At 29.6% G+C, this 11,479-nt stretch overlaps 1 long non-coding RNA gene across 1 annotated transcript; it reads left to right on the forward strand.

Moving 5' to 3' along the window:
* Positions 1-215: 215 nt before the first annotated feature.
* Positions 216-2,603, forward strand: LOC107873256. Its single transcript, XR_001675201.2, has 2 exons — positions 216-676; positions 1,940-2,603. It is a non-coding gene; the product is annotated as an uncharacterized LOC107873256 (long non-coding RNA).
* Positions 2,604-11,479: the final 8,876 nt, after the last annotated feature.

Below are 11,479 nucleotides of genomic sequence, written 5' to 3' on the forward strand. Positions count from 1 at the left end.
AAAATCCTAAGTCACTTTAATTATCTTTCCAATTATTTTTTTTTAAAATTTTAACCATTATTTGAACCCAATCTAAGAAAATTTTAGCCTAAATTTTACTCACCTAATTTTTAAATATCTTATTACTTTAAATCTGAGTCATGGATCAAACTGATCCCAGGGCTGAGATTAATTCTTCAACTCTTTCCTTTTAAAATATCAAAAATCAACCTTAATCCCCATTATCTGAAAATCAGCCGCCTCCTTCTCCTCTCCCTTCTCTCTACCTTCTCTCTCTCTAAACCAATTAAAACCGCCGTCGTCCCCCGTCACCGACGAACCAGCCCCCATCGAACCAGTCCTCTGTTGCTGACGCCGGCGGACAGAAACAACCACTACCGCCGGCGAATACCACCGGCTGCCGCCACCATCTTCAACAGCTGTCTTCCACCAGAGAAGCAACCGTTCAGCCGCCGCCTTATCATCTTCTCCATCACAAGCCGCGACCAGAAACAGTACCGTACCGCCACTCCTCGACGCCCTCTCCCTCTTCTATTATCTTCTCCACTGGCGAAATCCCTTAAAACAGCGACACTAACGGCCGTAGCCCGCTCCAGCCGCGGCCACCACCGCTATTATCAGTGAAATATCGTTGGAAATTCTTAAATGCATGACAGATTTACGAAATCCGTCCCAGGTTTTGCCTTTTCGATTAAGTTGTTGTCTTAATATCCTCATTTCCTTCTATTTTTTTTCTTAAAACAGATTCTTAATTAATAATGTTGACTTTGAATTTTGATTACATGCTTGTTTACCTATCTTGAGTGTATATATATATACATACATATATATATATATATAAAAGTGCCCAATGACTACCCGTTTAGTCCTATTTATCGGTTGGATATTGATTATTACAACATATCTCTTTTGCTTGAGATTGATCAACGTGGCGTCCCTTTTGAGAAAATTTGATTTGAATCTTGTTCTTCAAAGTCCTTTCACTTTAGCATTCATCGAAAATTTGAATTCGTCCATATCTACTTTGAAGTTCAGGCATGCTGGGTGAATCGCTTGTGAGAAAATCTGCCATGTTTCTTATTTGTCACTGTACCGATAATTTTGACGGAATTGGCTCTAATTGATTCTTTTCCTTCTTGTTTTGTTTTGTTTACTTTTAAAATAAATTTAAATATATATGATTACTTTGAGCTTTGGATGGTAAGCTCTGATCCGTATATTCTCCTCCTTTAATTATGATCCTTTATTATCCAATTGTATATGGTAATTTTAGATAAATAGTGTGTGATTGTATTTGATTATCTTTTATTTCAACATATCTATCTATAATCTATATTTATAATATATTAAAAGTGTGAAGTACCTTAGAAATATTCTTTGAACTTTTTGCCCTTTATTAGAAGTCTGTGCTTTAAACAAAATCATCTTTTCACTATTTTTTTTAATATTTTAAAGTTAAAAATTAGTTAAATATATTTATGATAAAATATTTCTTATTAGAAGTGATCACAATTAATGATTTTTCCTAATATTTAAGTGTTAAAAATTAATTAAATATATTTATGATAAAACTTTTCCTTGTTTGAGTCCTAAAATAAGAGATTCTGAATTTGTTCAATTCACCGTGTGTTTGACGTTCTCAATATGAACATGGAGAAGTTTTCTCCTAGACAATAGCAAGGGGAAAAGAAGGTATGATCAATTTTGGTTGCAAACTAAAATATGCATTACCCTTTATTTTACATTTTTTTTTATATAGTTTTGTTCATGAGTTTTGGAGTAGATCCCTTCCGCTACTGCTTGCTTCATTAATCTTCAATAGACGTATTTGATATGTGCCGTGAGAACAAAAGACCTGGTTTGAAATTATTTTATTGTTCATCATAAATTTCTTTAGCGATAATATTTTTTACAATTTCTTACTATTGAAGTTATCTAGGACAAGGAGGAGAACAAAGTGCACATAGATCTTATTTTTATGTCACGAAGATAAAGAGGTGGTTTTTGAAAGATCTCGAATCTGGTAAAGTTGAGTTTGAGTAGTTGTCTCAAAACTATTTGTAATGATAATAACTTGGTATCTTTTACCACTTATCCCTGAGATAGATCATACTCTCCAAAATCACAAAATTGACCAATGTAACGGAGAAGCTACTAGCATCTCCACAAAATTGCAAGAAGAAAATCTTATGTTTGAACATGCCTCACATCAAGTTTCAGAAGTTTCAATATAAATCAAAATGGAAAAGAAGGTTTTCCAAACTAGCAATATGAATCTATGCAATATGAATTCAGATCAGAATCCTAAGGATATTTGAAAAAAGGAGCAAAATTGTTGAGTCTATTGCGAAAGAGGTAGTCTATCTGTTCAATGTCCGAGCCCCTGCAGGCATTCAAGTATATATATAGCAGCTGGAGGATTAGGTTTGTTTTATTTTCTATCCTTTAGTTTTAATGTATCGATGTAGAATGCATTTAGTGTTATGAATGTTACAAAACTCTATTTTGGTGAGTATCGATGAAGGGGTACAATTGAAAAATTATGCTACTTCCTTCGTAATTGTTACATTTTACTTTTTGAAAGTCAATTTAATTTATTTTTATAACTAAACTATAGTTATTTTGATAATCTAGAATCAAAATTTAGATATCCAAATACATTTCGAAAACTACTATAAATTATAATTTTTCTCTAATCAATATGAATTGTTGAGTTTTTTTCACCTAAAAATGCTAGATTGAAAAATAAGTTTTCTGCATATATATAAATTGTTGAATTATTTACGCATGCATAAGATTTCTTGTTATTTTTTTAATTAGAATTTCTAGCTCCACTACTAAATCTAATTGTAGACCAATATGCCAATATATATTAGCAACATTAAATTGGAATTTTGTAAAAAAAAAATAAAAAAATCAGTCTTTAGACGACTAAATACTTAATTGGCATCGAATATGATTTTCAATATACAATTATCTATTAAAGGGATAAATTTTTCCATCAGAATATCTATCTGATTCACTATTTTGTCCTCCAAATTAATTTAAATAAAAATTAGAAATTATTGTGCAACACACTTAAAAATTTTTGTTTTAAACAAAATCATTTTTTCACAATTTTTCTAATTTTAAGAGTTAAAAATTAGTTAAATATTATAGTAAAATCTTTTCTTATTAGAAGTAGACAACCAATATCTTTTTCATTAGTTTAAGAATTTTAAATCAACTAAAGTTGATTTTAAGAAGATTTGAGAAATCTATGAATAAATATGAAAGCGTTAGAATAAGAAAAAAAAAATATAAGAAGTTCCAAATTTTAAAAAGTTTAAAGTAAGAAAAATTTAGTTTAAAGGTTTAACTTTAAAAATAATAAATTATTTTAAATATAAAAAAATTAAAAAAAAAAAAGTCATGCTACAAATATAGTTCAAATCGATGCGTCTCGCTTAGCCTCTAGCATCAAGGAAAAGAGGTACTGAATGATAAATGTAAAAGTGTCAATCCATTAACCACTCAAAACATCTTCTGATAAAATATATATGTGCTTACAATAAAATATATATTATGTTTATATTATTATATTAAAGTGTGAAAGATTTTTGAAAAGTGATTTGAAATTTTTGCACTTTATTAAGAACTTTCGCAATAAATAAAATTGTCTTAATTTTAATAATTAAAGATTACACATGTAAGGCACGTGCCGTTAAATCCTTATCCCTTTTGGAGCTAATTACTACAGATTAGCTCTTCATTAAAAGTCTTTATTTTAGACAAAATCGTCTTTTTACTATTTTTTCAATATTTAACAGTTAAAAATTAATTAAATATATTTGTGATATGATATTTTCTTATTAGAAGTTATCATAATTAGTGACAACTGTTACTTTTTTTATTAATTTAAGAATTCTAAATCAACTAAATTTGATTTTAAAAATTTGAAAAATCTAAAAATAAATATAAAAATGTTAGAATAAAAAATTTATAAAGTGTCAAATTTTTATAAGTTTTATGTACCTAATAAAAATGTAATCAAAGATTTTATAAAGATTTGACTTTAAAAATAAGAAAAAAATTTAAATATAGGAAATAATAATCGTAGCATAAATATTGTTCAAATTATTGTGTATTTTTTAGGCTCTGACAACAAGAAAAAGAGGTACTACATCGCAGACGCAAAGGTGATGATCCATCAATCACTTGAAACTTCTGTTATTGAAACTTCTGTTACTAAAATATATATGTACTTACACTAAAAAATATATATTTATGTTTACATTATTACATTAAAGTGTCAAGGATTTTAGAAATGTGATTTGAACTTTTTTTACTTCATTAGAAAATTTTGTAATAGACAAATCATTTAATTTTAAGTAATCAAAAGTTACACGTGCGAGGCACGTGATCTATATCTATAATTTATATCTATAATCTATAATATATTAAAAGAAAAGTGTGAAGGGTTTTAGAAATATTGTTTGAACTTTTTGTCCTTCATTAAAAGTCCGCGCAATTGACAAAATCGTCTTCACTTTTTTTCTTATTTTTATAATATTAAATGTTGATTTTAATAAATATATCCCTATTTGAAAAAGGTTTTAGGTTGTCTTATTATGGTTAAGTTTCTGATTTTATGATTTTTTATTTTTTTTTGCGTTGGTACCTCCAAAAAAAATAGGTAGAATTTTTTTTTCCAAATAAACTAGGCTTTGTTGACTTTGATAATTCTTTTTTTACCTTTTTTATTGTTTTTTAGGTTGTGTGTGGGGTACATCCCGAAAAATTGGTATAATCAGTTATGCAATATTTTATTTTCTTGATTGTTTTTACGTACAAAATGTTTGGCAGAAATAGTTGTGCCATTTTTTATTGCCTTTTTTTATATATGAAAATTTGGCAAAAGATACATTTTCATATTTTGTTGGTTGTTTTTTCTGTACAAAAATTTTGGCAAAAATAATTGTGCAACTTTTTATTGGTTATCTTTACGTAAATTAGGCAAAAACTTTTATCCCAAATAAGCAAATTCTTTTCAAAATAAACTAAGGTTGGTTGACTCTTCTATAAAAAAAATTACAAATTTTATTTTTTTCTTCGTCGACAATTTTGCTTTTCAGGTTCTCTTTATCAACTCACGTTTGCTCCTTATTCAGGTTTTTAGATTGATGTTGATTTAATACAATATTAATTGTTATGTCAGCTTAAGTTATTTTTATATACTTAATTGATCAAATTTGTGTTCTTAGTTGAGTCTTTTTTTTATATGTATGTGATTTATAACTATATTCCTATACTAATATATCAAGAAGACACGCATTCAGGTAAACTAATCTACTCAACTCATAAAAATATTTTTGTTATAAATTCATGTGCTATTGTTGTTCTAACTTCATTTTTTCAGGACAATATTACAATGAACTCGATTATCGAAATTGTTGCAATTGACATATTGAAGCAATACAATCGTATCTTGAAAATAAAAGACTTGGTGATAGAAAATGGGCCAACAAAAGAACATAAGAGAACAACAAGTAGTACTCGAAAGACTGTCACATTAGTCATGAAGAGGTAACCTTAGAATAAAAAAGTTTAGACATAACTTTGATTAAAACATAGTAGTAGAAAAAATATAAGCAGGAAATTAATATTATATAATCGCTGAAAGATCACATTCATTTTTGTAGTTTGCACACCTCAAACACCTAATAGTCAATATCTATAATACCACGCTAAACTATAATTGATTTATAGAGTTTTATACTTAGTCTAATTAAGTTATGTTGCCTACAGAGTCTTAGAGAGGTGTTATGATCACCTACATATCTTGACAATGTCATAGCGGTCTGTGGCTCTTGTAGGGAGTGTACCCTTCAACCTTTGATACTTTCAGATGATAACAATCAACTATTTCATAAGGCACCTGCTATTTTTCAGCCGCACATATAGCAGTCACTCTCCGCAAAGACTTAGGTAGAAGTGAAAAAGTCACCTAGCATTTTGTTTTGCTAGGTATTGACACTTCTCAAGGTTCTCAGCCTGTTGTATAATCTGAATAATTTCTTCTACGCTCTCTTGTGAATTGATAAAATCTTCTACGCTCTAACCATCCATCATGTCTTTTACCACATTCTTTGATAAATAGAGATGTCACTTTATTTATAAAATTTGAAATGGTGATCCTTTCTAAAGAAAAACAACATGATTTAAAATTAAGCACAAGAACAAGGTGAATCTTGGTAATGTCCAACAATTATTTTGTATAAGCAAGTGCACTCAACCTTTTTACAGCTAACAAATAGTTCAAGTACCGAAAACATGTAAAATAGAGAAAACTTTGGTTCCTGACACTCAAATTCAGTATCATTTTCATGATCAATTCAAATTCTTCACCTACTCAGATTAACGTATATCAATCATGTCGGAATAATGTACAAGTGAGCAAGATAAGCTCCATTCGATAAGATTAACCACTAAAGAATTAAAGAATGTACAACGTTGAATGAGCTGCTTGTGAGAGTAAATATAGGAAGGCATATCGACATTTAAGACCTTGTGAAAATAGTGAGTCGAGAAACTAACTTTCAAATAGAGATTATTTGATTAAAAAAATGTCCACATTCTTTCTAACATTAAAGTTATTGTGGATTGTTGGGGGAAAATGAAGTCATTTAATTTGAGTCGAGATTGTATCAGAAACATCTTTACCTTTAAGGTAGGAGTTTTCTTTTGATATGTTTTACTTGAGATAAGTGATTATCAAAACGACCTGCTTACCTTCACAAATTAAGGATAAAATTGTGTACTCACAATCCTTCTCAGATTTCACTATATTCATGTTGTATTAATACGATTTTAAATTTTGAAAAAGAGAAATAAACTAATATTTATTTTTGAATCATTATTTATTGGTTAGGAATTTGAAGGTGGCTCTAGACAAAACTCAAGAAATGGAGATAGTAGAAAGAAATAATACTATGTGTTTTGATGAAAAGAACAAAATTAAAGCTATATGGACCTCAAGAAGAAGGGACTTTATTTGGTGTCTTTGTCCATGTTGGTCAACAATAGAGGCTAATGATCTCTTTCAAAAAGGTTAGAAAGTCTACTTAATTTCTCTCTCACAATGTACGATTTTATTTGTATTTTTTTAAAGCGAAAGGGATGTATTAGTAGTACAAAAATAATAAGAGAAGTGGAAACGAGTTTGTGAAAGAGGGTATATAATTTTATATGTGTGAATGTTTGTGTTGATTGCGGTGGAATTGAATGTATGTATCAATTTGATTTTTAATTTTTCATGAATAATAATTAATTTTACAAGGTAATTAATTTATTATGTACGTTCAAGTATGTATTTAATTTGTCCTTATATGGGAGCACTATATATATCACTAAAGTAGCATCAAGTTTATAAGAATAAAAAACTTAAAATTAAGAGTTGTTACCTTTTTTTTTTTTTTTATAAAAATATATATATACCACTTATAATATATTATTTGTAATTCAAGTTTTGTATTAAATAGTTTATCCAATAACTTGGAATAAACGTGCAACATACGTTTCAATAGATTGGTGTATATATATATATATATATATATATATATATATATGCGCACATAGATTTACTTATTTGTGGTAAATTTAACTTTTTATTTTTCAAATTGATTCCCTTATCTCCGTAAGGAAAATATGTATATTGATTGACTCTTGTAAATATATTTTCCTTTTTGAGTTTCCCTAGTTAATCACTTTCAAGATTTTCTTCTCAACCCTTTGCCTATATAAAGACAACTCTTTTCATTCTAAGGGACAGAGACTCAATATATTCCCTCTGCAGAAAGATAATTTTTTACTCTTCTTGCATAAACATAGTACTTTTCAGTTTTGCTTTTCTCACTTGGTGAAGGAGCTCTTGGTCTGTGTTCTACTCATTATACATTGCTGCTTGTGTGACTCAAAACGCTCCTTCTTGCTCTTTTCTTTATCCACTTGTTACTACGAAATCGGTTAGTTTCTTAAACAACATCTTTAATTATTACATGTTAGTTTAAATACATCGATGTTGTTTTTGAATGAGATTGTTAGTGAAGTCAACGCCTAGTCGTATTCTCTTGTGATTTAAGTGTTGCATATCTGTTGGTTTGTTTTGCCTTTGGGGATATGTTGTTTGTACTACAAATACTACTGGACATTCGATATAGATGAAGTCGTCGGAAGTTTGTAGGAGCTATATTCCATTTCTTTCTTTGTTCATTGATTTATTGTGTTGTAATAACTTTGTATAATCCTGATGTAATAGTAATTAGGGGGCTGCTTGGGTGTAGGGATTTACGTATTTTACGTGCTCTATAAATCACGTAGGCAAATATAATTTAGGCTTATGTGTATTACGTGATATGTGAATCACCTAGGTAAATCTTAATATAGGTTCAACGATAAACTTATTTTAATCACTTAGGGCTCATTTGTTTTCACTTAATGGAGATCTGAATTTGAATGGTTCAGACTTCAGACCATTAATTGCATTTATTTTTATTAAAATTTTAGCTCTTAATAAGTCTGAATATGTCTTAGTCATTTAGATCTAGAATCAAGTCTTTAAATAACATCCAAATGACGCTTTTAGCACTTTAAATAACATATTCAGCATATTAAATCATTTTCCAGCAATAAAATTGGCTCTGTCAAAATTAGCTTCCAGCTTATGTTTTTAACATATTAAGACTACCCTCTAACATAAAAATATTTTCTAGCATGTTAATTTTATTTTTCAGTATCTAAAATTAATTTTCAGTAATGAAAAAATAATTTTTTGCATTCTTGTCACTCCCCAACATATATACTTTGACATGGTTTTGCACAATTGTACAACATTATTCTAAATATTTTGAAAATTACCTTTTCGTCAATAAATAATTATGTGACACCTCGATATCATGACTATAGGTTAACTACATCAAAATAAATAAGTGTTTGTCTTGCATGCTAATCACATTAATCATTCTTTAATAACCAAGAGGATATATGAGACCATTACATGCTATTTAGTATCCTATTTATTTTCGCGCTTCGTATCTGCTAGGAAACATAACTTTACTTGTCTAAACTACAAATTCAAATTAGTAGTCCAATGCCTCTTGGGCGATAAGTGGGACGATAGGTATTTCAAGAGACGTTAGTTTTATCCCTTTTTAGTGCGCCTTTAGGTTAACAACCAACCTAGATGGGGTGGGGTGGGTAGTCATTCAGAAGTAATGATATCCAACATATATTACACGATGCATGACATTGCCACTTGTTAAAAAATTCGGTTAGTGGGCTGGATAATGATTAACAAGTTGGGGTTCTGATCCGAATAAAACCAAACATATTTTCTTGGTCCAATTTTTTAATTTTATTCTTTTATTTTATCTTCTTATCTATTTGGGGTAGTTAGTTTATTTAAGCAGTTCCCTTTGCTATAATTTGTGTCATTCTTATTTTCTCACTTTTATTGTTCTTTTATTAATTCTTGTGTTATTTACCACTTAGGTAATTATCAAATAGGAATAACCAAATAACGTATTTATTTATTAATTAATTTATCACTTAATTAACATTAAGTTAATAAAATAATTGACCTTTGCTTATCTTATAGAATCCCCACATAAAATACGAATTTAGCCAGAAACCACCTTTGTGGACCTCAAAAGGTGCCTAACACCTTTCTTTCGAGGTAATTTGAACCTTTACCCGAATTTCTAGTTAACTAAGATAAAACAACAAAATAGGTTCATAGTTAACCTAGATTGGTGCCCTAACGCACCTTAATACGTTAGGTGATGATTCTTCACACTCCTTAAACAATCCTAAAAATAGTGATCACGTTGAATCCCATTTTTTTGCGAGAAAAATGGGGCGCGACAGTTACACTATCTAGTTATATCCTCGAAATTCAGTCAACTCAGAGCAGACGACTGAAGGCTAGGTTGGGCATCGGGGGTGGTTTTTGGTCCCAATCGGACTTGGAATGCCCATTACGACAAGGCCTTGGGTTGGATCATTTCAGTATGTATACCTACTCAAGTGCAATATTAGCAAGATTCTTAGCAGGTTAATGTGGCCCTTCCTCCAAAAATATTAACCAAAGGCACACAACTACTAAGCTGGATGAAAGATTTTTTCTCTGAACATTCATCATGATATTCCTTACATCCTTGACAAGTATGTGAGTTATGATTATTTATCTCAGAAATATAGAGCATATGTAGCTGCTATTTCTAACATCACTGAGCCCAAATCATATAATGAGGCTATTAAGGATTCAATATAGGTACAAGCCATGAAGGAAGAAATACAAGCACTGGAAACCAATAATACTTGAATGGTTGTCTCATTAACTCAAGGAAAGTCTACCATTTTATGGAAATAGATTTATAGAATCAAGTATGAAGCAAGTGGTGGAATTGATAGATTCAACGAAATACTTGTAGCAAAGGGTTTCAGTCAAAAGGAGGGAATAGATTATAAGGAAACATTCTCTCCATTTGTGAAAATGGTAACTGTAAGATCAATTTTGACCTTGGTTGCATCAATGAATTGGCACATCTATCAAATGAATGTGTACAATGCATTTCAACAAGGGGACTTAAAGTATGAAACCTGCATGAATATGCTACAAATATTCCAAAGTCATGGGAAAAACAAGAATGCAAACTTATGAAATCTTTGTATTGATTGAAACAAGAACCAAGACAATGGAATCTCAAATTATCTGAGTCATTATTGAAATTTAATTTGAGACAAAGTTAATTTGATCATTTTCTCTTTATCAAAAGGTCTGATCATGGTATGGTTGTGGTGCTTATATATGTGGATGACATGATTATAACTAATAGCAACCTAGAATTGATCAAGGAAACTAAATCTTCACTTCAACAAGCCTTCAAAATGAAAGACCTTGACGAGTTAAGGTATGTTTTAAGAATTGAATTTTCTAGATCAAGACAAGGTATTACATGTAATAAAGGAAGTATGCACTTGAAGTCATCTCTAAAATAGGATTATCCACAGCAAAACCCTTCACTACACCTATTGACTACAATATCAAGCTTACTTCAAGATAATATGATTAATATGTTGGTGATAGGTGTGATGATGATCCACTGATTGACCAAGAAAGTTATAAAAAATTGTTTGGAAAATTGATCTACTTAACAGTCACAAGACCATATATTAAATTTTCAGTGTAAACTCTAAGTCAATTTTATAAGCTTCTAAGCATTCTCACATGGATACAACTCTCAAAGTAGTGAGATATATTAAGTCACAACCAGGACAAGATTTATTGTTGTCAAGCAGAAAAATTGATAAAGTAATTGCATATTGTGATGCAAATTAGGCTGCATGTCCTTTAACCAAGAGGTCTGTGATAGGTTTTCTTATTAAGATTGGTGATTCTTTGATATCCTGAAAACCCAAGAAGCAAACAACTGTATTAAAA

This window comes from Capsicum annuum, chromosome 6, assembly GCF_002878395.1.
Source record: "Capsicum annuum cultivar UCD-10X-F1 chromosome 6, UCD10Xv1.1, whole genome shotgun sequence".
Taxonomy (NCBI): domain Eukaryota; kingdom Viridiplantae; phylum Streptophyta; class Magnoliopsida; order Solanales; family Solanaceae; genus Capsicum; species Capsicum annuum.